Source organism: Ochotona curzoniae, unplaced genomic scaffold, assembly GCF_017591425.1.
Source record: "Ochotona curzoniae isolate NIBS_2020 unplaced genomic scaffold, NIBS_Ocur_1.0 contig_1274, whole genome shotgun sequence".
Taxonomy (NCBI): Eukaryota; Metazoa; Chordata; class Mammalia; order Lagomorpha; family Ochotonidae; genus Ochotona; species Ochotona curzoniae.
In genome coordinates, this window is record NW_024465023.1 from 31,512,432 (window position 1) to 31,536,765 (window position 24,334).

Below are 24,334 nucleotides of genomic sequence, written 5' to 3' on the forward strand. Positions count from 1 at the left end.
GCCTACTTTCTGCACGTGCTGGTTGCTCTGCAGCAGGAGTCAGCTGCTATGCTGAGCAGGCAGCAGTTTGGGGATCTAGGTTTGATCCAGAGACTCCGCCATACCCGAGACTATGTCCAGTCCTCTGTGCTTGCCACATGGCACCTGGAGGGAGGCAGGGGCACCCCAGCCAGGGCCTGCTTGTTGACAGGCTCACAGAGACCTATCAGAGGTCCAGGGATGGGCGAGTGGACAAGGTCTGAAGATTGGAGATGGGACATCTCCACTCTCTGAGTGGGGATGTGGACTCCCTCATTTCTCATCACCCGGTGTGTCTAGCGGAGCACCTGCAATTGGAGAATCATCATGGAGTGGCAGAATGGGGAGGAGATTGACACCTGTCTGGGTCTGTCTCAACCCTTTCATGTCGCAAGGAAGCCATGGAAGCTCAGAGAGAGATGTGTGTTTGCTCCAGGTGAGGTTGAGAAGGCTAGGTTTCTCATTTCCCATGACCACAGGCTGCTGGATGGCATGAATGGGTGAGTGTGTAAGTGAGTGGATGAATGAACTAAGTGGAAAGGCTTAGCTGCGAGGATGGAGCTGTGGTCTGCCCCCAAAGTTTTGTAGACATAGTGAGGGCGTTGGTTTTTCAGCTCTTCAGCCACAGACAGCTCACTTGTCAGGTAGGAATGCATCTTGCTCCTTTGCTCAATTGTCTCCACCACACCATGCATTTCAAGATGACAGGATGCAAAGAAGGGGAACGAATCACCCGGGTCACCCATCAGGCCCAGGGCAGGGGTAGGCTGAGAAGCCAGGTGTCTCTTGAGTTCCCCCACTCTTCACTTCCTTCTGCCAGAGCTAAAGACAACTTGCATCCATTTCACAGGCAAGGAAACCGGAGACAACCCCAGAGGGGGCGCAAGACGGATTACAGGATGAGCCCTAAATCAGATCTGGCAGGACACTGCCTGGAATGGATTCCTGTTGGCCTGAGCTGTGTTCCAGGCCCCCGTGGGCTCAGGCAGCCCCCAGAGCGGTGGCACTCTGAACTAACGACAGGTGGCAGCAGAGGATCGCGGTAGGCGGCCTAGACCTTGACTTGCCCCGCCCCCTCCCCCTTTCCTAGGCATTTGGCCTGAGGGCTCAGGGAGCCCCTGTGGAGACACCCGGAGTAGTGATGGGTGGATCTATTGAAGGGCCGCATCCTGAACGTGGGGGAAAGGCAGGCCCAAGGCCCCGAGACGGTGGGAAGGCAGGGACTGTATTCAGAGGCAGAGACAGAGAGGGACCCGCTGAAAGATAGACACAGGAAGAAGAAAAGGCAAGATGCAGAAACAGACTGACAGCTCTGGGCAAGCCGAGGAGGTGTAGCGAATCCCTGGGCTGCCTCCACACACTCCTACTGAGAGGGCAACACTTTGCAACTGGAAGGATCTTAGCAGATACAAATCTCCAACCTTCCATCCAGCAGATGGGGACACAGACTTGGAGAAGATGGGCTGGACTTGCCATCATACAGAATATCTATGCTAAGACAGGAACCAGTCCCCAACCAGGACTCTCCCCCTGACTCCCTGTTTCAGCCCTGTGTGTGGAAAGGTTGGTCCCCTGGAGACAAGTGTGCATGGGAGATCTCCCTATATTTTCCCACAGAGTTAAAACGTTTTGAATTTCTACCTCTGCCTCCCTTTCAAAGATCACAACCTACTCTTACCACGCAAGGTGGATGCATTGGTGGAAATCCAAGACTCAAGCCCTGCCATCTTGAGCCTGCTCATTTATACTAGGACATCCGTGTTATGTCATCATCAACTCAAGTGAGCATATTTTTCAAACACAAACAAATCAGGCCAGATTGCCTAATGCATGATCTGATCACAGACTAGAGTATTTAAAATTAGCCTTGTCCCCGGAAATCTAGGCCATCTGGTTACTGTCCTGTTACTCCACCCATTGGCTTCCCTTACACACACACACACACACACACACACACACACACACACACACACGCCTGGAGATGCCCTCAGCTGTTAGCCAGGCCCTGGGGCTGAGCAACAAGGAGGGGAAAAGAGAACTAACGCACACTGAACTCTTGCCATGTGTCAGGCATTTTTCGTCCATTATCTCATTTACTTCCCATGACAACCGTATGAGGTAGGTACTCTTATAATCTCCATTTCACAGACGAGGAAGCAGGTTCAGACAGCTGGAGTCACTTAGCCAAGGTCACACAAATACGGAGATAGACAGAGTGGGCTTCCAGGACTCTAAGGCTGTGAGATGACCTTGCAAACAGAGCAAGGCCTTCTAAGGAGAGAAAATACTGTGCAGAAATGTCACCCCAAAAGCTACTGTTAACTGGGAAGGTATCAACAGAGACTAAGAGATCAAATGAAGTGGAGCCAAGCCTTGTTTTGCTCTGCCTTTTGGAATATGTGTCCAACTCAGAAACCCCAATCACTGAAGACACACCCGTTTGCGCTTGCAGGGAAGTGAGCTGGCCTAGAGATGTGACTTCAGGTCTCTCAGGGACAGCGGGCTTAGGCGTGTTGTATGTGACCTCAGGGGACTGAGAGATGAAGTGGGAGCTGTAGGGAAACAGACTGAGAACTGTCTCAGAGCCAAAGCTCTCTTAAACTGAAATTGGCTGCTTCACCAAAGACTGAGTTCCCCAGCACTGGTGGCATGTATACTGGGTCAAACTGAGCCCATGGTGGAGACGTTGGAGAGCAGACCCAAGCTCTGGATGCCTTAAAATTTCATTGCAGTCCCAAGACCCAGTGAACCTGTGATAGCAGCCCGAGTCCTTCAGGCAGATTCCACAATTACCTTCTGCTAATGTGCTGCTCATCTTTTTTTTTTTTTTAAAAAAAAAAAGATTTATTTACTTAAAAGTAAGAATTACAGAGAGGGGAGAGAAAGAGACCTTCCATCTGCTGGTTCACTCCATAAATGGCCGCTCAGGCCAGGCTGAGCTGAAGTAAGGAGCCAGGAGCCAGGAGCTTCTTTCTGGGTCTTCCATATGGGTCTAGGAGCCCAAGGACTTAAGCCATCCTCTGCTGCTTTCCTAGGCCATTAGCGGGGAGCTGGATCGAAAGTGGAGCAGCTGGGGCACAAAACAGCACCCATATGGGACGCTGGCATAGCAAGGGGAGGTTTATCTGACTGCACAACAGAGCCAGTGCCAAGAAATTTATTCTTGACTAACAAACACTAAGCATACAGATGGCCAGTGACGAATGGAGGGAAAAGCCTTCAGAAAACATTCATGTGGAATATAGAAACACTTTTCCTTTAATGACATTCTCTTTCCTGATTGATTTGAGAGTCAAGTGGCTAACACTTCAAAAGTGGTGGGAGTGTGTGTTGCTCCTGATTTTCATAATTTGGACTATAACATTAACTAACCACTTGAGGTAATACTGAGCATTTTCCTGCAACTGCCAGGAAAGCCTTTCTTAGGGATAATTCAGATGTCAATTACAGTGGCAACAGGCCATTGTTGAGTGTGAAATTTGCATAATGTTCTATTGACTGAGAAGTGTAGCTTGTCAGATGGCTAGAAGGTATGAGAAACTGGCAATGGTCCTGTTATTATTATTATTATTCATTTCTTTTTATTGGGAAGCCAAATTTACAGAAAGAAGGAGAGACAGAAAGATTCTCTGTCAATTGGTTCACTCTCCAAGTGGCCACAATGGCCAGAGCTGAGCCAATCAGAAGCCAAGTTCCAGGTGCTTCCTCCAGGACTCCCACGCAGGTGCAGGGTCCCAAGGCTTTGGGCCGTCCTCTACCGCTTTCCCAGGCCACAAGCAGGGAGCTGGAAGGGAGGTAGAGCAGCTGGGACATGAACTAGTTTCCATGTGGGATCCCAGCATGTGCAAGGCGAGGACTTTAGCCACTAGGCTACTGCGCTAGCCCAACGGTCCTGGTTTGTCCTGGCAAGACCATAGAGGTGTCACAAAAGAAGTCTGGACTGAAATGGAGACACACCTCATTTCTACTGGATCAAACCTGGTTTCTCTCTAGCTGACCAGATCTGCACTCCTTATGTCAATATCTACCTAAGAGCTACGTGTGCAGCACCCTGAGGCTGCTGTCCCGGAAAACATCCCCATACTGGAAGCTCAGATGCTCTGACATTCTCACCACTATGCACTCAGATATCAGCTTCATCCATCCCCATTTTCTCAGAGGAAAGACCTGGGTTTGGCACTTGTACCAGAAGAAATGTGTTCTGCTGTGAGAAGCCAGGATCCTGTGGAGCCCTGTGAAGCAAGGCTGTCCCGCCTGCTGTGTGTGTGCATGCCTTGGTCACTGTGTGATTGATGCCAGGTTCGATTTTTTTTTTTTACCTGAAATCTGTGGATTTCTAAAACAGCCAGTCCTGTTCAGGCAAAAGAGAGGAGCAATTCGACAAGCTTTGGCCGTCTTAGGGCAAGTTTCTGCTACACAGAGCTTGAAGGAGGGATTTGGGTCATGTGATTCACTAGTGATCTGCCATTCTCTGAAGGCCCATGAGGCTGGAAATTGGGAGAGGGAAAAGGGATGAAGCAAGACAGGATTTGATCTCTGGTAAAGTCTAGCTCTGACTTGATGCATAAATTACATCCCAGAGGCATCCCACCTTGCTGAGAGTGACTGGACTCCTGTATCATTCACTTATTTCCTAACCCCACCCCCACAGTGAGGGGGAGAGATAACACCTTACTCCAATTCTGCATTGGGTGGCTCCTATAAGACAAAGACGAGTCTCTGAGGCCTTGCTCTTAGCCATAGCAGACACAGTAGCTGGAGGATGGATAGAAAGGGGAATGTGACCCAGGTCCAAACATTCTCTACTGTGACACAGCTGCTACCTGAGGCTTGCAAAGGCCTCCTCTTGCTAGGAAGCTCAAGTGCTTCAAGCACCATGGCTCCACCAATCAGGTATGAGCTAGCTGTGTCTCATCAACCAGAGCTACTGCAGGTTGGGAATAACAGTGTTGGGAAGTTGGCACTTGTGCTAGAATGAGAAAGATTTTCCAGCTCTCGGGTCAAGGGGACCACGTGGCTATAACAGGGAGGGAGCTGGGGTGTGTGTGGAGGGGTGGGAGACAGCAGGTAAGGTAAAGGTGCCTCTGGGTTGGTCAGATCATCTTCTCTTCAAGGGGCAAGGTTGGAGGCTGCCCCAGGCTCTGCTGATTTTTCATTAAGACGACACTGGAACCAATGCAGAAAGGTTATTTTAATGTCTATAGTTCAGTAAACCACACTGTTCCCTTTTCTTTCTCCTTCTTCATTTTCCTAGCAAAAATGTCAACTAGTACTAATATGTTGGAGGAAACCAAGGGAATAGCTTGGCGCCCATACTGAGGCTGGTATGGCGCGTGATAATGATACCAGCTACCACCTATGGAGCATTTAATATGTACCAGGCACCTACTGGGTACTTATTTTCAGGCGTTATTAGTTCATTGAATCCTCCTCATGGAACTTGGAGCTGTACTGTACGTGGGGGAGGGTGATGAGAGGGAGAGGTGTCAAAGATGACTCCTGGCTTCAGAACGGATGGTGGTGCCATTCTCTGAGATGGGGAAGGAACACTGGAGAAGAAACTCCTCTCTGTTCTCAGTGCTTCTCTAGAAAAAACTCCACTCTACATAAACCTTTCCTTGTAATGCTTGTTTTGAAAATTCTAGAACTTACTAGAGATGCATTGAATTCTGTTCAAGACATTTTAAGATTTGAGATTTACTAACGTTTTCTGATGTCTCTTTACAGGCATAACTGCTTTTCCAAGACAGCCGTGTTGCACCAAACCCATCCACTTCCTCAGAGGGACATTAACCCTTGATTGCTAGAGAAGGAAATGTGGGCTTTCTCTCTCTGTCCACCCTCACAGCAAAATGTTAACCACAGAGATGTGTAAGGGAAATGCACATTTTCTACCTTGTTCCTTCTCTATAAAAAAACAATTGCAAAAGAATTCCAAGGTCCAGCACCGTAGTGTAGCAAGTGAAACTACTTTGTGGTATTGGTATTCTGTATGGGTACTGGTTCAAGTCCTAGCTACTCTGTGATCCAGGTCCCTGCTAATGTGCTTGGAAAAGCAAAAGAAGATGATCCAAATGCTTGGACTCCTGCATGCACATGGAAGACCTGCAAGAAGCTCCTGACTTTGGCCTGGTGCAGGCTTAGTTGTAGTGGTAGAGACTGGGTCAAGCAGAAGCTAGGAGCCAAGAACTTCTTTAGGGTTTCTCCCATGAGTACAAGGACCCAAACATTTGGCCCACCTGAGAGAAAATAACCAAACACTTTTAATTTCCAAAGTACATACTCACAATTTGTACATACATACAAATTTCCAAGTACATACTCAGTGGTAAAACCCTTTACATGGATTATCTTATTTTATCCTAAAATCTGTATGTAATAGATACTTTTAGCTGAAAGTGAAAGAAATCAAGACTAAATTTGGCCTACCTGATTAGGTTCTTTATTTTTTTTTTCAATTAATAAGGTTCCAGAGGTAGAGTGGGCTTAGTTGTGACAAATTCAATGACTCAACAATGTCCTCTGGGAACTTGGGTTACTCCATCTATCTGTGCTGCCGTCCTTGGCAGACCTTCATGTTAAGGCTGGTTACCGTGATGCTTAGAGACAAATGCAGTAGCTCTGGGCATCACTTCCACATGTCAACACTGCTTGGAGAAAGCCAGGAACACTGTCTCTTTAAGTGGAAAGAAATTTTTCCTACAGCAAGGGGAAGGGAAAAGATATGGTTGGTGTAGATGGATTATTTGGAATGAGGAAGGGGACTATCACCCCGTTCTCATTCTACAGAAAAGAGACCAAAGCTCATTTAAGATGTAGCAACAAAATAGCTTGTCAGAAGAAACACACCTAGTAAGTGACAAGACTGAGAAATAAATCCAGTGCTTCCTATTTTGCTGCATTTTTTGATTACTTGTTAACTGCAGAGTGCTTGCCGAAGTAGTACAAAGAGGTCCTTATTATCCAGGCATTCCCTCTCTAAGTCCCTGTAGTCATAAGGTTGGGTAGGAAAGCAAGAGACCATTAAAATATTCACTGGTGAACTGGCCAATTATAAAATTACTCTGGCAGCTCCCCCAGATTAACACTAGCATCTCTTCCAGTCTGTTCTGATTATTCGATATTACAAACAATTCGGGAGTAAAAAGCCAATGCAATGCCAGTGAGTTTGCAAAGCAAAACTGCAAATATTAGAAAAGATGCAGGAGTTCATGAAATCAACAAAAAGCAATAGGAGAAAATTGCTGGTGTCTCAACAAAGCCATTGACACAAGAGAGTCTGGCAGAATTAGATCAGTTAGCTGTTGAAGAAGATTGAGTCAACAAGGATGAGAATAAGATAAAGGCTTCAAAAATAATGAGTTGGCTCTTAAATTATTAAGAGATATCCCGGGGAAAACCAAAACCCTAGGATGTTTTTTAGAAAATGACCTTCCTTATGATCATGCTATGAAAAGCAAAGCGAAAGAAAGATGTTATTCCATGGTGTCACACAGTTCTGTCAAAAAAATCATGTCATCAAACAGCTGATGTTGGAATCATTTTTTGCTTGCCCTAAAAACTGAGACAGAACTGTAATTTCTGCCTAAATTTGTGAAATAGAAGATAAATTGCATGTCATAGTTTTTGTTTTATTTTTATGATAAATGCAAATCAACATTTTTTTTTTAGGTATTTACTCTGACAGTTGAAAACAGATTTAGTGGTAAGTGAATTTTTTGCCCCAGTACCAATTGTCTCATGATCAAGAGCATCTTTTATAGAGTAGTTGAGACCAGCCGTGGTTCCAATCAATCTGGCTTGGGCACCAACTTTTTTTTTTTTTTAAAGCAAGCTGCTTAGCTTCTCTAAGCCCTAGTTTTGTCATCTGTAAAATAAGGAACCCTCAGAGGAGTATTGTGGCTACTCAATTAGATTGCTCATATAAAGCATTCAGCATAGCCCTGCAATGTAAACTGCTCATTCAGCAAATGTTAGCTGTTGGTAGAGTGGCTGTGTGGTGTGACAGAGAGAGCACTGGTTTGAGCCTGTAAGACTCTGCGTTCTAACTTCTGGCTCAGCCTTTTACATAATGTGTGACTCTGGACAACTTGTATTCCCTTTCTGAGTCCCAGTGATTTAGCAATTGGACCACAAAAGACTTTTGTCATAGTCAATGTTAATTACCCAGTAGTCATTGTCATTTAACTAACAAGTAGTAGTTTTTGGGCGTGGCGCTATGGTCAATGGCTAAATCCGCATCTTGAAAACACTGGGATCCCATATAGGTGCTGGTTTGTGACCCAGCTACTCCACTTCCCATTCAGCTCCTGCCTGTGGCCTAAGAAGGCACTAGATGATGGCTTACAGGCTTGGGATCCTACACCCTCATGAAGACCCAAACCTCCTGGCTTTATATAGGCTCAGCTCCAGCCATTGCATCCACTCTCTGTAGTTCTGCCTTTCCAATAAAGTAAATAAATCTTAAAATAAGATTTTAAAAATTAAAATTAAAAACCAAACCGAACCAAAAAACAAGCAAAAGTGATAGTTTTGTGTATCTGTTGTGTGTTGTGTCAAGGGTTGTATATCTGTGTATGTGAATGTATGTTGAGGATGTGGATGAGGAGACTTTGAAAAGTTGAAGGAAAAGTGGAATTAATCAATGAATAGGCATCTACCAAACATTTAAGATCCTTAGGAAAGATGTCAGCTTCGCACATCATAATACCTGGGCTTGAGTCCCAGCTCTGACTCCCAGCTTCAGTTTCCTGCTAATACAGAAACCATGAGAACCAGCAGAGTTGGTTCAACTATTCACATAGCTGACACCCATGTGAGTGATGCAGATCGAGTTCCTGACCCCTGGCTTTGTACTGGTCCATTCCCAGGCACTATCATTTGAGAAATAAATCAACAGATGAGTGAGTTCTGTTTGTGTTTGTTTGCCTGTTTCTCTGAATCTCAGCGAGAAAGAGAGAAAGAGAGAGATCTCATCTTCTGGTTCACTTCCCAAGTACCTTGCAAACAGTGAAGGCTGGGTCAGGATAAAGCTGGGATTTGGGAACTCAATCTAGTTTCCCACATGGGTGGCAGGAACCTAAGTATTTGAGTCACCACCTGCTGCCTCCCAGGATGCACACAAGCAAGAAGCTGGAATTTGAAGTAGAGCCAATACTCAAACCAGTCTCCCCTTATGGAATGTGGACATCCCAAGAGATGTCTTAATCACTATGCCTGATGGCTGGCCCCATAAAAGAAAGTTTATTTGAATGCAAATAGTTTCTGAAATCCATGCACAGCTTTCTGGAAAGATACATTTGTCATGAGCCTTTTGAAGTATCACCATGTCAGAAGTGTAAGGAGAGGCGTGGTGCCTGTCCCCACTAGGCTTCCATCATGTGCAACAAATCACCAGTGTGCTGTATGCCATCGACCCGTGCCGTATGGGCTTCAGCTATCCCTTGTATGGTGTTAAAGTCCTATTCATTCACAAATTAATACATTTGTGAAGCTCTCAATTTCTGAGTGTCTGTATATGACTCAAAAAACAAATATAGAGCAAGTGTCCAAGTGTGTAAGACTACACCTTCTAAAAGAAGCTATTCAGGAGGGGGAGTGTTAGTCAAGTAGAATAAGGACTGGTGTTGAAAACTCAGCTCTTGGCTCTTGCTACTTGGATTCCCTTGAACCACTTTTCCTTCAGGCTCAGTTTCCTCCTCTGCTAAATGGGACTAACTCTCCCTGCCGTATATAGGTATGGCCAGAAATCATCACATGCAGGCCTATGAAAGCACCTTATACACAAAAGATGTTTTTTTTTTCTTATTTCTTAAGAGAACTTCCTGGAGCTGAGTGGATTTGAGCCAGGAGTTTCACATGGGAAGAAGGCTGCAGGAGAGCCAGTACCCCTGGGTAGACTAGCAAGGAATGGCCTTTTGATAGATGCCTTTTTCAGGAGGGCAATCTGCCAGCATCCAGCAGGGCAAGTCCACTGCCCTGAGGTCCATGGAGAAGCTATTCCCCACCTTACTCCTTGCCAGCCTCTGCCTGGGAATCTCATCAGGACCCTGGGGGGGTGGGAGAAAGCAAAATGAAATATATATTTATAACAATAATAATAATTATTCTTTCACCAATTTTCTCTTCCTCCGATGGAGTCTGGCAAGGACTACAGAGCAGGAAAACTGCTAAAGTTGAGAGTAATGGTGCCCCCAGGACGAATAAAGAGGGAACTTCAAACCAGCAGATGCTGCTGAAAACCCCAACACAGGAAATATCTGCAGAATGAATTGAGAATTTATGGGGGTTTAGGTTTTTCAGGATTTATAAGCAAGTTCCATGAGCAAAGAAGGGAGATGGAGAAGAGAGTGCAGGGCAGGGTAAGAGGAGTAGGCTAAGGGCAAAAGGCCCCAGCTATTCTTCCCCCATCCCACTAAAGCAGCCATGGAGGCACACTTGCACAATCCGCAGAGGAGCTTCAGAGACACAGCAGCTGAGTGGATTGAGCTTAACCAGGCTAGAACCCCAAGCACCCCTTGGTATTGGTGTCATCCTCATGGTGGGCAGGCAAGTGGGTGGAGATGGGCAAAGGGAGCTACAGGAGAAGCTGCCAGACTGGGAGATATGCAAGGGCATGGGAATGATAAGCATCACCACCAAGTCTGCTATCAGCATGGCTTTTGTAGCATCTAATGCTTTGAGCTTTTCCTAGTCCTTTCTCAGTCCCAGCATATCAGAGTCAAGTGACACAAAGTATACCCAGAATATATAGAGAGATAGAGAGGTGGAGCCAAGGACTCAGGGGAGGCTGGGCATGGTTGAGAATGGCATTCCTGCAGGCTCCTGAGAGGTCTGATCTGTTGAACCCAAACATCCGTCACAGCCCAACCCCTCTCAGGGCCTCGATGTTCCCACCTATAAAAATATTCAGGTGAGACTACAACAGAAAATGGACCTTGTTTTTGAGAAGTTGGGAAGGGAGATATAAGTGATCAGGGACAGATGGCCATGAGGCAGCCAAAGACGGAGAGGGAAGAGAGTAGACAGGGCCCCTTCCCTAAGCAAATGTGGGCCTGGGGATGCTGACAATTTCCAGAGCCCCTAAGGGCTCTGGAGCGTCTTTCTCCACCAGTGTGAGTGTGGGGCTGTGAGATCAGATGGAATTTAGGCCACCCTGGATGCAGGCCCTTTGAATATCCCAGAGGACCCTGATAATTTTCCATTTCTCGTCTCTGCCCAAAGGGGGATTTGGGAGGAAAGCCATTCTGCTGCATTTAGAGGTTAGTGATGCTCAGAAAGTACAGATTGAGCCGGCTCCTGGAAGCAGAGACCCTCTGAATCTCTTTTGGAGTGAAAGCCTAGCTACAGGCAAACAAAGCGTTGCTTAAATAAGAGAGAAAGAGCAAAAGAAAGGGAGGCTTGCTGGGAAGCAAAACTTCCCCAGGTCTCTATGTATGGATGCCACAAGATAGCCTTGACTGTAATCATTCAGGCTTTGCCAAGGGCAGATGACCTTCTTCAACCTACCCTTTTATCTTCAGAGGATCAGAATCACAGGTCTGTCCTGACAAGGGAGGGAGAACCCTGTCTGGGGAGGTGTTTCAGCTGCAGCTTGACAATCACTTACCACTGGGGATGCTGTTGAGAATATGTCTTCATTAGATTAGGGGTTTAGTGGGAAGGTTATGGTACATTAAGACGTCTTCCAGCCCAGTAGTCCTATGATTCATTGAGTTTAGTTGTTATGGGACTCTGGACGACTCCCTTTCCATATCTGGGCATCAATCTTCCATCTGTAAAATGGGGTTGGGTGAATTTGGATCTCTAAGAATTCTTCCAGTGGTGACATTCTCTTAGTCAATGATTCCAGTGTTTGAGATGGGTAGGGGGTTCATGCATCAGAGGCCCTTACTATGTCCATTTTGTAGCCCAGCTGTAACTCTACTTGCTTCTTTCTTTGACTCTTTCTGTAGCTGTCTTATTCTTTATGGAATTGGGAAGCACTAGATGTTCTCAATTAGAGGCCAGGCTGCTGCCAAGGTCAGTCCAGAAAAAGAGAAGAAATGAGAAAGTGCTCATAGATAGCTCTAAGGTAGATAAGCACCCTGGGTGGTAGGTGGCAGTGCTTTAGATTGGGAGCCTAACGTTCTTCCCCAGTTTGAGCTGCTGACGCCTCAGTCCAGAGATTTCTATGGCTTTGTAGTAAGCTTTGAAACTGGGAAGTATGAGCACTCCAATTTGTTTAGTTTTTTTTTTTTGTACAAGAATGTTTTTAGTTATTTAGAATAAGCTACAGTTCCATATGAACATTAAGATTGTTTTTGCATTTTTGTAAAAAGCCAATGGACTTGGATAATATTAAATTAAATCTGAGGATTGTTTTGAGTAGTGCTATGCTTTGAACGATGATGTCCCTTCCAAAAGTCTTTTGGAAACTTAATCCCCAAAGCAGTAGTATTAAGAGGTGGTAGGCTTTAGGAGTTGATTAAGCCAGGAGGCTTAATGGGTGGCATTGTATCTTATTAAAAAAAAAATAACCTGGAGTCCAGCACAATGGCCCAGTGACTAAATCCTCACCTTGCACGCACCGGGGTCCCATCGCCTTGCACGCACCGGGGTCCCATACGGGTGCCAGTTCTTGTCCTGGTTGTTCCACTTCTCATCCAGTGCCCTGCTTGTGGGCTGGGAGAACAGTAGAGGATGACTCAAAGCCTTGGGATCCTGCACCTACGTGGGTGACCCGCTACAAGTTCCTGGTCCCCAGCTTTGGATTGGCTCAGCTCTGGCCGTTGTTACCACATAGGGAGTGAACCAGTGGATGAAAGATCTTTCTCTTTGTCTTTCTGTGTAAATCTGCCTTTCCAAGAATAAATAAATAAATCTTAAAAAAAAAAAAAGAAAGAAAAGCCTAATGGAACAAGCCATCTGTATTCCTTCTATCATGTGAGGACAAAAGAATATCCCCAGAGTATCAGGCAACAAGGTATCATGCTGAAAGCAAAGATCAGCCATCACTAGACAACAAATTTGCTGATGCTTTGGTCTTGGACACCCCAGGCCCTTGAACTGTGATAGATTTCCATTGCTTATAAACTACCTAGTATGTGGTATCTTTATAGCAGCCCAAATGTACTAGTATTGAGATCACAATAATTTTTCAATTAATGAACACAGGATGTTGTCCTGTTCACATTCTTTAAGGTCTTATAACTTTTGGTATACAAGTCTTTAGTTTTCTTGGCTAGATTGATTTCCAGGAATTTTATCATTTTCAGAATGTTAAATGCTGATACATCGAAATATGCACTTCAAAAAGTTCACAGGAAATGAAATTTAGTATATTTATTTTGGTGCAGTAGTATAATGAGGGGTCTTCAAAAAAAGTCCATGAAAACACATATCATATAAACACTATGCGTGAATTTAAGGAGATTTTTATATATAAGATAAAGATAAAATAAAAATAGCTTTATCCTGTTTTTCATGAATTTTTACAGTACTCTCATACAATTGAGTTTTGCATGCTGAACTTGTACCCTGTACATTTGCTGGATTGGTCGACTAATTCTATTAGCTTTTCGATTCTTTAGAATGTCTGTTTACAGGCTCATGCCACCTGTGAATTGAAATAGTTGGACTTCTTTCTGATTTGGATGCTTTTTATTTCTTTTTCTTGCCTGATTTCTCTGACCAAAACTTTAAGTACAATATAAAATTCCAATAGTAAAAGCAGATACCTTTGTCTTATTTCTGATCCTAGCGTACCAATGTTGAGTGTGATGTCAGTGTTGGTTACTTACACACAGCTTTTGTTATAGTGAGAAAGTTTCCTACTCTTCTTGGTTAGCTGAGGATTTTTTTTATCATGAAAGGTGTTGAACTTTGTTGAATATGTTTTTCTGTACCACTTGAGCTTTTTTTCAACTTCATTCTATGAATATCGATGTAGCATATTACATTGATTAATTTTCTTATGTTGAACCACTCTTGCATTCCTCAAATAAATTCCTGTTGGTCATATATATATATTTTATATAATACATATTATATGATATTATATAATACATATATATGATATTATATATCATATAATTATATATATAATATTATATATATAATCCTTTTTATGTATTGTTGGATTTAGTTCGCTAGTATTTTGTAGAGTATTTTTGCATATATATTCATAAGGGATATTAATTAGCAGTTTTTGATTCTTATGATGTTTTTCTACATCTTTGGTATTAAGGAAATACAGATCACATAGAATGAAATGGGTGGTGTTCCCTAGTCTCCAATTTTCTGGAAGAAATTTAGAAATATTGATGCTGAATCTTCTTTAGCTGTTTGGTAGAATTTTCATAGGGAAGAAATCCTCCGTGTAATTCTGGAAATTGTTCTATTTCATCAAGATTATCTAATTTGTTTTACAATTTTCACAGTATTCTCTTTAAACATGCCGTTTCACTGCTTCAAATATGTAGCATTTATCATGGGGAACTGAATCATTTCAAGGATCGCTTATGTATTGCAAACCACTTCTCTCTTGCTGCTTTCAGGATTATTTCTCATCTTTGAACAGTTCGGAGTGCTTTGAATCTCTTGGATATGTAGACTTTGATCTTTCATCAAGTGTGAGACATTGCCCATCATTACTTGTTTAAATATTATTTACCCTTCCTTTCTCTTTTCCTTCTGGAATTCTCATAATGTACATGTTGGTCCACTTGATATTGTCCTACAAATGTCTTAGACTTTTCTGTTAATTTTTCTTCTTTTTTTTTCCCTTTCTGCACCTCAGACTGGATAATTTCAATGATCTCATATTAAAGTTAATGAATTAATTCTTCTACCTACTCAAATCTGTTGTGGTGACCTCTCCGGTGAAATTTTTAAAAGATGCTGTGATTTTTCAGTTGAATTTCTATTTGATTCTTTTTTTATATAATTTCTACATCTTTTTAGATATTTTCATTGTTCGTTCATTGTTTTCTTGGTTTCCCTTAGTTCTTTAGCCATGTTTGCGTGCCAGTGTCTGAGTATACTTAAGAAAGTTAAAATTGTTGCTGTAAGTATGATGACTGAATCATTTCTTTTTCTGTTTTTCTCTGAATGAATCATACCTAATTCTCTGTGTGCTTTATAACTTTTCATTGAAAGCTAGATATTTGATTCTCCCTCATAACCTGAAATTTGCTGTTTTGGGTTTCTGAAGGTTTCAGTCATTCATTTGTGTAGTGATTTTTGTAAACTATAATTTTCTTTTCATGTGTGGTCATTGATGTCTGTGCTCCCTTATCTTGTATTCAACTAACATTTTGACAGGGATTTCTTGAACAATCAGGAACATCCTAAAGCGAACTTCTTGATTGAACATTTTTTTACTTGTTGCATGCTTTTCCCTGTTGTCCACAAAGGTCTTACAAAGCTAATGCTGTTACTTCCTGGTGGAGGTATTTTTGTGGAGGAATTGGGTTGTGGAGGTGTCTTTTCTTGCATGTTGCTGATTTCACTCCAGCATTTGCTTTTTGTTTTCTCAGAGAGGCACCCGACAGTAGGGGTCATGCCTCTTCCACCTGGGTCTCCTTGACAATGGGGAGAGATTGTGCCCTTTTACTCTGTGCAGAGCAAAAATCTCCATGTACTGGAGCTGATCCGAACCTGGGGGTGGTTTCCTGGGCACGGGAGTGGGATAGTTTAAAGAGTTTGAATCAGAGCTCTGGGGAATGACTGGAATGCAGAGCTGCCTAGAGACAGGGATGGATGAGATCATGATAATACTTGTAATAATAGCTACCATTTAAAGAGCTCTGACCATGGGCCAGGCACTGGCCTAAGTGCTTTGCATATGCTTCTCATTTTGTCCTTCTGGCAGACTGTTCAGATCACCATTGTTTGAAGCCAGGGAGGTAAGTTGCATGGTAGAGCTGGGATTGGGCCCCAGGTCTGTCTGACTCCAAATCCTGTGCTTTAAATGGCAATGAAATGCATCTTCCTGGAACCTTACAGTATTTTGCATCTCAACCTCAATAACCTGGCCACCTGTCCTAATGGTCCTCAGTAGAGGAAGAGGGGTATTGATGGCTCACGCCTACTTCAGCTATTGCAATGTCTATCTCCAGAGTTTCCACTTACTTTAAAATAATTTCTATCTCACTACTGATGTTTTTCTTTGATTTGCATATTGTATCCTGGTTTCCGTTAGCTCATAGTCCATGGATTTCTTTAATTGTTTTACTGTGCTTCAGAGAGTTGATTTAAAGTCTCTGAGGTTTACTCCTTTCCTGGGTGGATTCTGCGAAGCTGTCATCTGGCATGCTGTATCATGAGGCTTAACATCACAAAGATGAGCAGAATTCAGATCATTCAACCTGAAGTGGGGTCAATAGCAACTCTCTGCTTTTGCTGAAGACAGAACCAGAAAAATTAAGAAGAAACTGCTGGTTCTTTTAATTGTCAGTAATTTCTTGTGCCAGGCACTGTAATCCTTATATCAATCATTTCATTAGCAGACCACAAAATAGATGCAAATTTTTCCACCTTTGACCTAAGTAAACTGAAAGACAGAAGACCTAAGTAGCTTGCCCAAAGTCACTCCGCCTGTAAATGACAGGGTTTCTTTAATTTACTCAAGGCACTGTCTTTGGCACTGGACAAACAATGCTGAAGGCAGCTAATTATTGAATCCATATAAAACACACTAGCAAGCTGCACCTGCTTATGGACCAGACAGTACTATGGAGTGGAAGTGAGGTGGGTTATTTTAGCCAGAAAGGTGAGAGCACGCCTCTCAGACAAGATGAACTTTGAGTAAAAGCTGAAATGAAGTGAAGGAGTACACATTAGGAGAAAAACATTCAAAGCTGTAGGGAAACTAAAGATCCTGAGGACGGAGTGAAGTTGGTATGTTCTGGGGACAGCAAGAGGACAGTGTGGCTAGAAGAGGACAGGGGCAGGAGGGAGAGAAGCAATGAGCAGACACAGGGCTTCACTGGCCACAGCCAAGACTTGGGGTTTGAAGTGATGCGAACCCAAGGGGGAGGTCTGGAGCAGAGGATGGACAGGATGCAATTTGCCTTTTGGAACACCTTCCTGTAAGCTTTTGAGAATGGAGTGAGGGTGTCAGGGGCTCAGGCAGGAAGATCCACAAGGAGGTATCCAGTGAGATGCATGGACACTGGGGTGGCTTGGCCTCTGGCGGCAGTGTGGCTGTAGTAGGAAGAGCCAGATTGGGGATTCAGTTGAAAGCTGGAGCTGGCAGTATTACTGATAGATTGGGCAAGGGAGTAAGAGAACCAAAGGATAATGTCCTGCCTTCAGCCTGGGCATTTGAATGAATGGTAGTGCCGGGCGCCGAGGTGTGGGAGTCAGTGGGGTGGGGAGGAGATTTGAAGCTAGAATGCATATTTGGGTCCCAGTGTGAATGACTCCCAAGGTCTGGGCTCTTCCCCAAACATTTTCACAGTGTAGGGGTTCATTCCAAGAATAAGATACTGAGGGAAGGCACTGAAAAAAAAAAAATCTCTGGCTTGTGTTCTTGGAAGACAGCGAGACAGCCATTGTCTTGGCTGGTTGAGGTCTGACCTGTTCTGAGGTACGGCCAAGCCAGATGGCCCCTTGAAGTCCCTCCTGGCTCAAGGATTCTCTTCCGTGATCTATGACCCAGAGGTGGGAGCAAGAATTTTCTCTTTTAACTAACATTTTTCTTTTTCCACGGCCTGATCTCTTTTAGATCCAGTCTAATTTCTTACAGGCCTGAGCTAATTTGCACAGCTGGGTTTTACATCTGGGCCATTGCCATCTGTACCAATTGCTTTTCTGGCCGCAGGCAGGATGAAGCTGCAGCCTCAGGGCAGCTCTGCCTGCTCCTGGCCAGAGCTGCCTTTGCAAGGATGCATGGGGCTCAAGGACCAATCTGGCCTCCTCCTAGTCAGCCACCTAATCAGTCTGGTCTGTCTTTCCAGATCCCTGACAAGCGAGTCCTGACCCTTGGGGTCAAATGGGCCTTACAGACACCAGCATCCTGGGAGGTCAAGAAGCAGATCTGGAGATACACACACACACACACACACACACACACACGCACACACACACACACACACACGGAGGGGGGGTGCAAGCAAACATAAATACCAGCCAAAGAAGGGAAAATACAGATGCAGAAAAAGTGAGGAGAATGACAGTGAAGGGGGTGGGGTGGAGAACAATAATGAGACTGACATACAAAAAAGACAGGTAGCGATAGAGAGGGATAGAAAGGCAAGGAGAGAAACAGAGACAAGGAGATGGAAGTGAACATTGGGAGACAGCCACGCAGAGATGGAGTGGGCACTAGAGGGAATGTAACCACAATACAGAGGAAACACGCTGAAGCAGACAGACTAAAACAGGAGCAGACAGGCAACAGGACTAAGAGAATGGGAAACTTATGGGGATGATGTGTTTGGAGGCACACATGTGGACTTAACACAGTCCAGGGGTTTAATACACTGTGATTAGTAATATTACCAATATGAGAACTATATAAAATTTCCATTTCTATAGGTCATACATGCTTGAATATTGATAACTTTACATAGTTTAGTCTTAACATTTTATCCCTCAGTGGAGCTGTGAGAGGTGAGATATGGAGGATCTTGAGTGGAGGCATGGCATGATCAAAACTGAGTTTGAGAAAGATAGTTCTGGAAGCTAATATGGATTTGAAGAAGCAAGACTGGAAGCCAGGAAGCTATGAAGAAAGAATTAGGGCCAAGGGATAAAGCCAAAGATGGGAAAGCTCTGAAATCCCATGGGAACAGACAAAGTGGTAGCTGAAGAAGGGACACGATTAAAGAGTTGTCAATGAAGCACTCAGAGAACACAGTGGTAGATGGAATATAGAGAATACCAGTGAAGGGTGATTGAACTTCTTTCCTGGGAACTAAACTCAGTCCTCCTCGGTCCTCCTTCAAGTTCCACAATCCTACCAGAAACTTGCTTTTGGCCTCGGTCTTCTGTCTATGGCTCTCTCCCACTGGCCTGTAAGCTCTCATAACACTGGGCAGTGTTGTAGGCATAGTTTGCTCTTAACTTTTCAACACTGTAGTACATTTAAGGGCCTTCACAGCAGAACAGGGATGGGGGAGGAGAGAGAGAGAGAGAGAGAGAGAGAGAGAGGGAGAGAGAGAGAGAATTGCTAGAAACAATTATAGCCCCACACATGCTTTGGAGCCTAATCCATTCCATTGGAATTCCTTTCTATGTGAATTTGGACAAATGACTTAATCTCTTTCTGAGGATCATATTTCCTACCTGCCCCAAAAGCTAGTGTTAGGATGAAAGGGGGCAGTACATGCAATATGCTCAATTAGTATCAGCTATTCTTGTTATCCTTGGCCATTAGTCATGGCTGTTTATTTGGGAGTGTCAGTGCATTAACTACATCCAATTATGCTCACATATCTGCCCTGGCCTCTCCGACTTGGCTCATTATGTATCCCACCAAAGCACCCGCCATTTGTCCAGAGGCCCAATTCAATTCCTTTCCATTCAACAAACACCATGGAAGCAATTCTGAGTTTCCCTGATAGAGCCTTATATAGACACAAATGACAAAAACTCATTCCAGCCTGGGAAACACCCAGTGCAGTAACACCAATAAAAATAATGTTTTGAGTGCTAGCTCTCTTAGGATGTAATCAGGGAAGCAAAGCTACCATGACAGACATGTAATAGGGAACTTACTATGGTCATTGGAATTTACACCATGTTAAGAACTGATGAAGAAGCCTAGTGGAAGGTCATGGTAATGCCTACATCTGGTGAGGAGTCTGAAGTCACTAGAAGTGAGCGAGGCTCACAGTCAGGAGGAAGAACTAAATGCCAAGTGGGAGAGAGTGAGTGCAAACAGGAAGCCACGGTTGCTTTATCTTCTCCTGCCTGGGCTTGGTGAGTGAACAGCAGTAGAAGCTAGCCACCTATGTCAACAAGCTATACAGATACCAAGGGTAGCCCCCCAAGTCAGCTTCAGCAACACCTCGTATCCACCTGCAGGGCACAGTGGCTGTCTTCTAGGCACACCTCTGCCATCCAGATCTAGGTATTTCTAGGGTAGTTTGCCCAAAGCTGGAACCATCCATAGAATGGAGCTCCAAGGGGTCTCTGGCTACTGCTGAGCAAAGTGTAGCTGGAATCTGGGGCTTGTTCATTTTTTCCTCATGCAACAGAAAGAAGAGAGCTTGGCCCCCAATTCCAATGGCACCTTTGTGGGGAGGCAGAGGACAGAAGCTGAGGAAGTCATCCTTGCAGAGGGTGATGAGGTGACCAGGGCTCCCAGCCCAGCTAGGGGAAGGGTGGTTTGGGATTTGTTGATCCAGAAAATTCCTTCAATCTTTCATAGTCACCTGTGTGCACTGTTCCGTAAGTCCTAGTTCCATGGGCACTTTATGAACATCCTGCCCCTGGCCCTCTCAGTAAAGGATGATATGGTTTCCATTAATGTTTTTTTCAGTTAAAAGCAGGTTCAATTTCATTTTGTTTAGAAAATTAGAGAAGGTTTTCATGGCACCCATTAAGATTTCCCCCTGGGGTATTGCCATGCCAGTACCAATCCAAGGCCAGAGTGGAGGAAAGGAGGGCAGAGAGGCAGGGAATAAGAGGGTGTCGGCGGCCAGAGAACCAGTTTTGAATTAGCCCTTGTTTGTTTTTATTTAGTCCTCATGGAGAGCACACTCTATAACCACACCCTCCTCAGGGCCAAGAAAAAGAGGAAAAAATAACCCCAGGACGAACCCTGCCCAGGGATGCATCTATTTCTACCTTGTCCATCTGATTATGAATAATTTGTGCTCTAAGACAAACCTTCCATAATGTGCAATAAATGGAGTCCCTCTTGGTACAGTTGGGCCGCATGCCGCTCACTCGGGAGCTGGCACTGCTGCTGCCTAGGCTGTACCCTGGCACTGACGAAGCAGGATATGCCCTCCCAATTCCCAGAAAGAAAACAGCAGCTGGAGTCAGAGGTCACTGGGCATGGGGCTAACTGCCTGGCTGCTCCTTCTTTGCTTTACCATTTGCTAGCTCTATGACCTGGAGCAGGTAACTGAACTACTAGGTCTACTTCTGCAGCTATAAAATAGGGATGCTAAGAATATGACCTGCCTTGAAGGGTCATTGTTGCAGATATAGTGATTTCCCTCATGATTTCAATGTCCTGGTTTCCAGTTGCCTGTGGTTTAAAAAAAAAAAAAGAGCAAAGTGGAAAATTCTGGAAGCATTTCATAAGTTTTAATTTACCTTTATCACAATCTATAGGTATAATTATTCCATTAGTCATGTTAATCTTTTACTCCAGCTCATTTATAAAGTAAACTTTATCATAAATATTTACATATAGGAAAAAGATAGGTGTGCAGAATTGCAGGCACTTGCGTCAAGGCTGCTGTGGATAAGAATTGCTGTATGTGAGAAAGGCCTCTCACATATTGAAGAGTCGTCTCCAACTCAGCAGGATCTGCCAATAGAGGTAGGAACCACTACTTCGAGCTCAGCCTTGTAGGCTTGTCTTTCCCTGCAGAAGTTCAAAGAGCAGAAGTTCCACATAGCTCCCCAATCCTCTCTCTTTGGAGGGATATAGCAGTGTATACAGCGAGGTGGCCCTACCCGCTTCAGGTGCAAGTGCCTCAGTGAGTCAAGAGATGCTTGGCCACAGCCCTGGTTCTCACCCTCCTAAGGGTTAGCTGTAGCAGCCAGACAGAAAACATGCATTAGAATTTTTTAAAAGGTTAATTTATTTATATTGGAAAGGCAGATCAGATTTACGAAGAGAAGGAGAAACAAAAAGATCTTCCATCCACTGGTTCATTCCCCATAGGGTTTCAATGGCTGATGCTGAGCTGATCTGAAGCCAGGAGCTTCCTCTGGATCTCCCATGCAGGTTCAGGGTCCCAAGGCCCTGGTCTATCCTCTACTGCATCCTCAGGCCTTAAGCAGGGAGCTGGATGGGAAGTGGGGCAGCCAGGATACGAATCGGCATCCATATGAGATCCTGGCACTTGCAAGGTAAGTATTTAGCCATTAAGCCATCGTACTAGGCCCAGGAAGCAGACAGTAGGAAGACAGGATGACAAGGCTTGGGGTTTAGCCAAGGAAGACAGAAAAGCCCTATGGGCAGCGTCAGGCTTGAGCACATTGTTCAGCAGCACTTCCTGAGCACCTACTGCGTGTCAGGCACGAATCTAGGTGTGGGGCTACAGCACAGACCACCATGCCTGGCTTTACAGAGTAACATGCACATAAAGACCATGCTCCAGTGAATCCCTAATATGTCCAATGGTATGAAGTGATTTGATGAGAATTGAGTGTGAGGGACATAGAATGCTGAGTAGGAATGTGGTGGTGAGGTCTCCACTTTATATAATCTGGGGTGGGAGAGGTTGGCATTGGAGCCGAGTTTGAAGAAAGTGAGGGTAGGAGTCTCAACAGCATCTCCAGATAAAGTGTTCCTGAAAGAAGAGTTAGCAGTGGGGTAGGGAGTGATAGGCAGGTGCAGTCAGGCAGAGTAAAGGGAACCAAGATTAGAGTAGGGGGAAGGCACGGGGAGTCAGCGTCAGCAGCAGCGTTTGTGGGCCTTGTGAATCACTGGTTCTGAGACAAGGCAGCCATTTGAGGCTTCAAGCATGTGCATGACAGGCTGTACCTGTCATCTTCATGGAAGTACCACGAGGTTAAGAGGCTGTGAGGCCAACAGGTAGCTTGGAGTGTGCAAGTAAATGCTGAGTGAGCTGTCATAAAGCTCTTGGCCTTGTCACCAGAATCTTTAGAATGCAAGGCCAAGAGGATGTGCAGCTGAGGTACTGGGGAGGCCCTGGAGAGTAATTTGGCCTGTGCGAATGGAGGGATGGAGGCTCTGGGCCTCCATGCAGATAGGGCTTTTGCGTCCCAGCTTCTGCATCTTATCTTCCTTGCACTTTGCTTTGTGCCTGATATAGGCCTAGTATCTCTCAAGTCCACAATTATTATCCTTGACATCCCTCTCATTGCACAAGAGATTGGAACCTTGCCTCTTTGTGAGTGGATTCCCCTGCCCCTGCCCCATTAAGCTGTTGGGAACTATGTGGTGTATGAAAACTGTATCATTAAACACATCCATGCTCCATCAGCTCTACTGTGCATGCTGTGAGGCTGACGTCAGGGGAGACCTCTGGCCCAGCGTACCAATGATGACAGAACAGCAACTGCTGGTAGACAGTTAGGTGCTCAGCTAAGGCACAGTACCTTGCAGAAGGACTTCATGGAGATAGATGTTGCTCTTGACAAGGGACCATAAATGCCAAGGGTTCACCCCACCTATGAATCTTCATGAAGCAACTGTCCAGCTCTCAAACATGTATCTCTAGTGGTAAAAGCACATGACGCCCCTCCTTCTCCGCTATGTTCAATATGAGTTAAACTGAAGGCTCTCTCTCTCTCTCTCTCTCTCTCTCTCTCTCTCTCTCTCTCTCTCTCTCTCTCCCTCTCCCTCTCCTTCCCTCCCTCTCTGGTTTATATTCAGGAGCCACAGGTCCCCAGGGCATTCATCAATCTGCTCCCTGTTCTCATGACTGCACTTCAGAGCACTGGGGACCAACCTCCACACCCCTGGCTCCTCTGCTCCCCTACATGAAGTTCCTCCTTCACCATCAGTCCCCACACGGCACCTGGGCTTCAGTATATGTCAGAAGCAAAACCCTTCTGTCTCTTGCCCTCTCCCAACCCCCCAAGCAAGTTATAGAAACTAAGCCTTCTGGGTTTTTTTTTTTTTAAGATTTATTTATTTATTGGAAAGTCAGATATACAGAGAGGAGGAGGGAAAGAGAGGAAGATCTTCTGTCCAATGATTCACTCCCCAAGTGACCACAACGGCTGATGCTATGCCGATCCGAAGCCAGATCCAGGAGCCTCTTCCAGGTCTCCCACACGGGTGCAGGGTCCCAAAGCTTTGGGCCGTCCTCAACTGCTTTCCCAGGCCACAAGCACAGAGCTGGATGGGAAGTGGAGCAGCCAGGATTACAACCGGCGTCCATATGGAATCCTGGCGTGTTCAGGGCCAGAACTTTAGCCACTAGGCCACACTGCTAGACCCTAAGCCTTCTGTTTTTAAAGCAGGTCATAGAAACTAAGGATTTTTGCCTCCACGCCAGACATAATACCTAACAATATGACTCAAACTTTCCCTCACATTTCTATGTTTCAATTGGTTATAAAAAAATATTCTTTGGCCTGCCCTTATGTATTTTTAAACTTTCTTTCCAGAACCTTCTAGTCTCATGCTCAGGAGGAAGAAATGCCACTACTGAGGGACTAAGAAGAGTTTGAA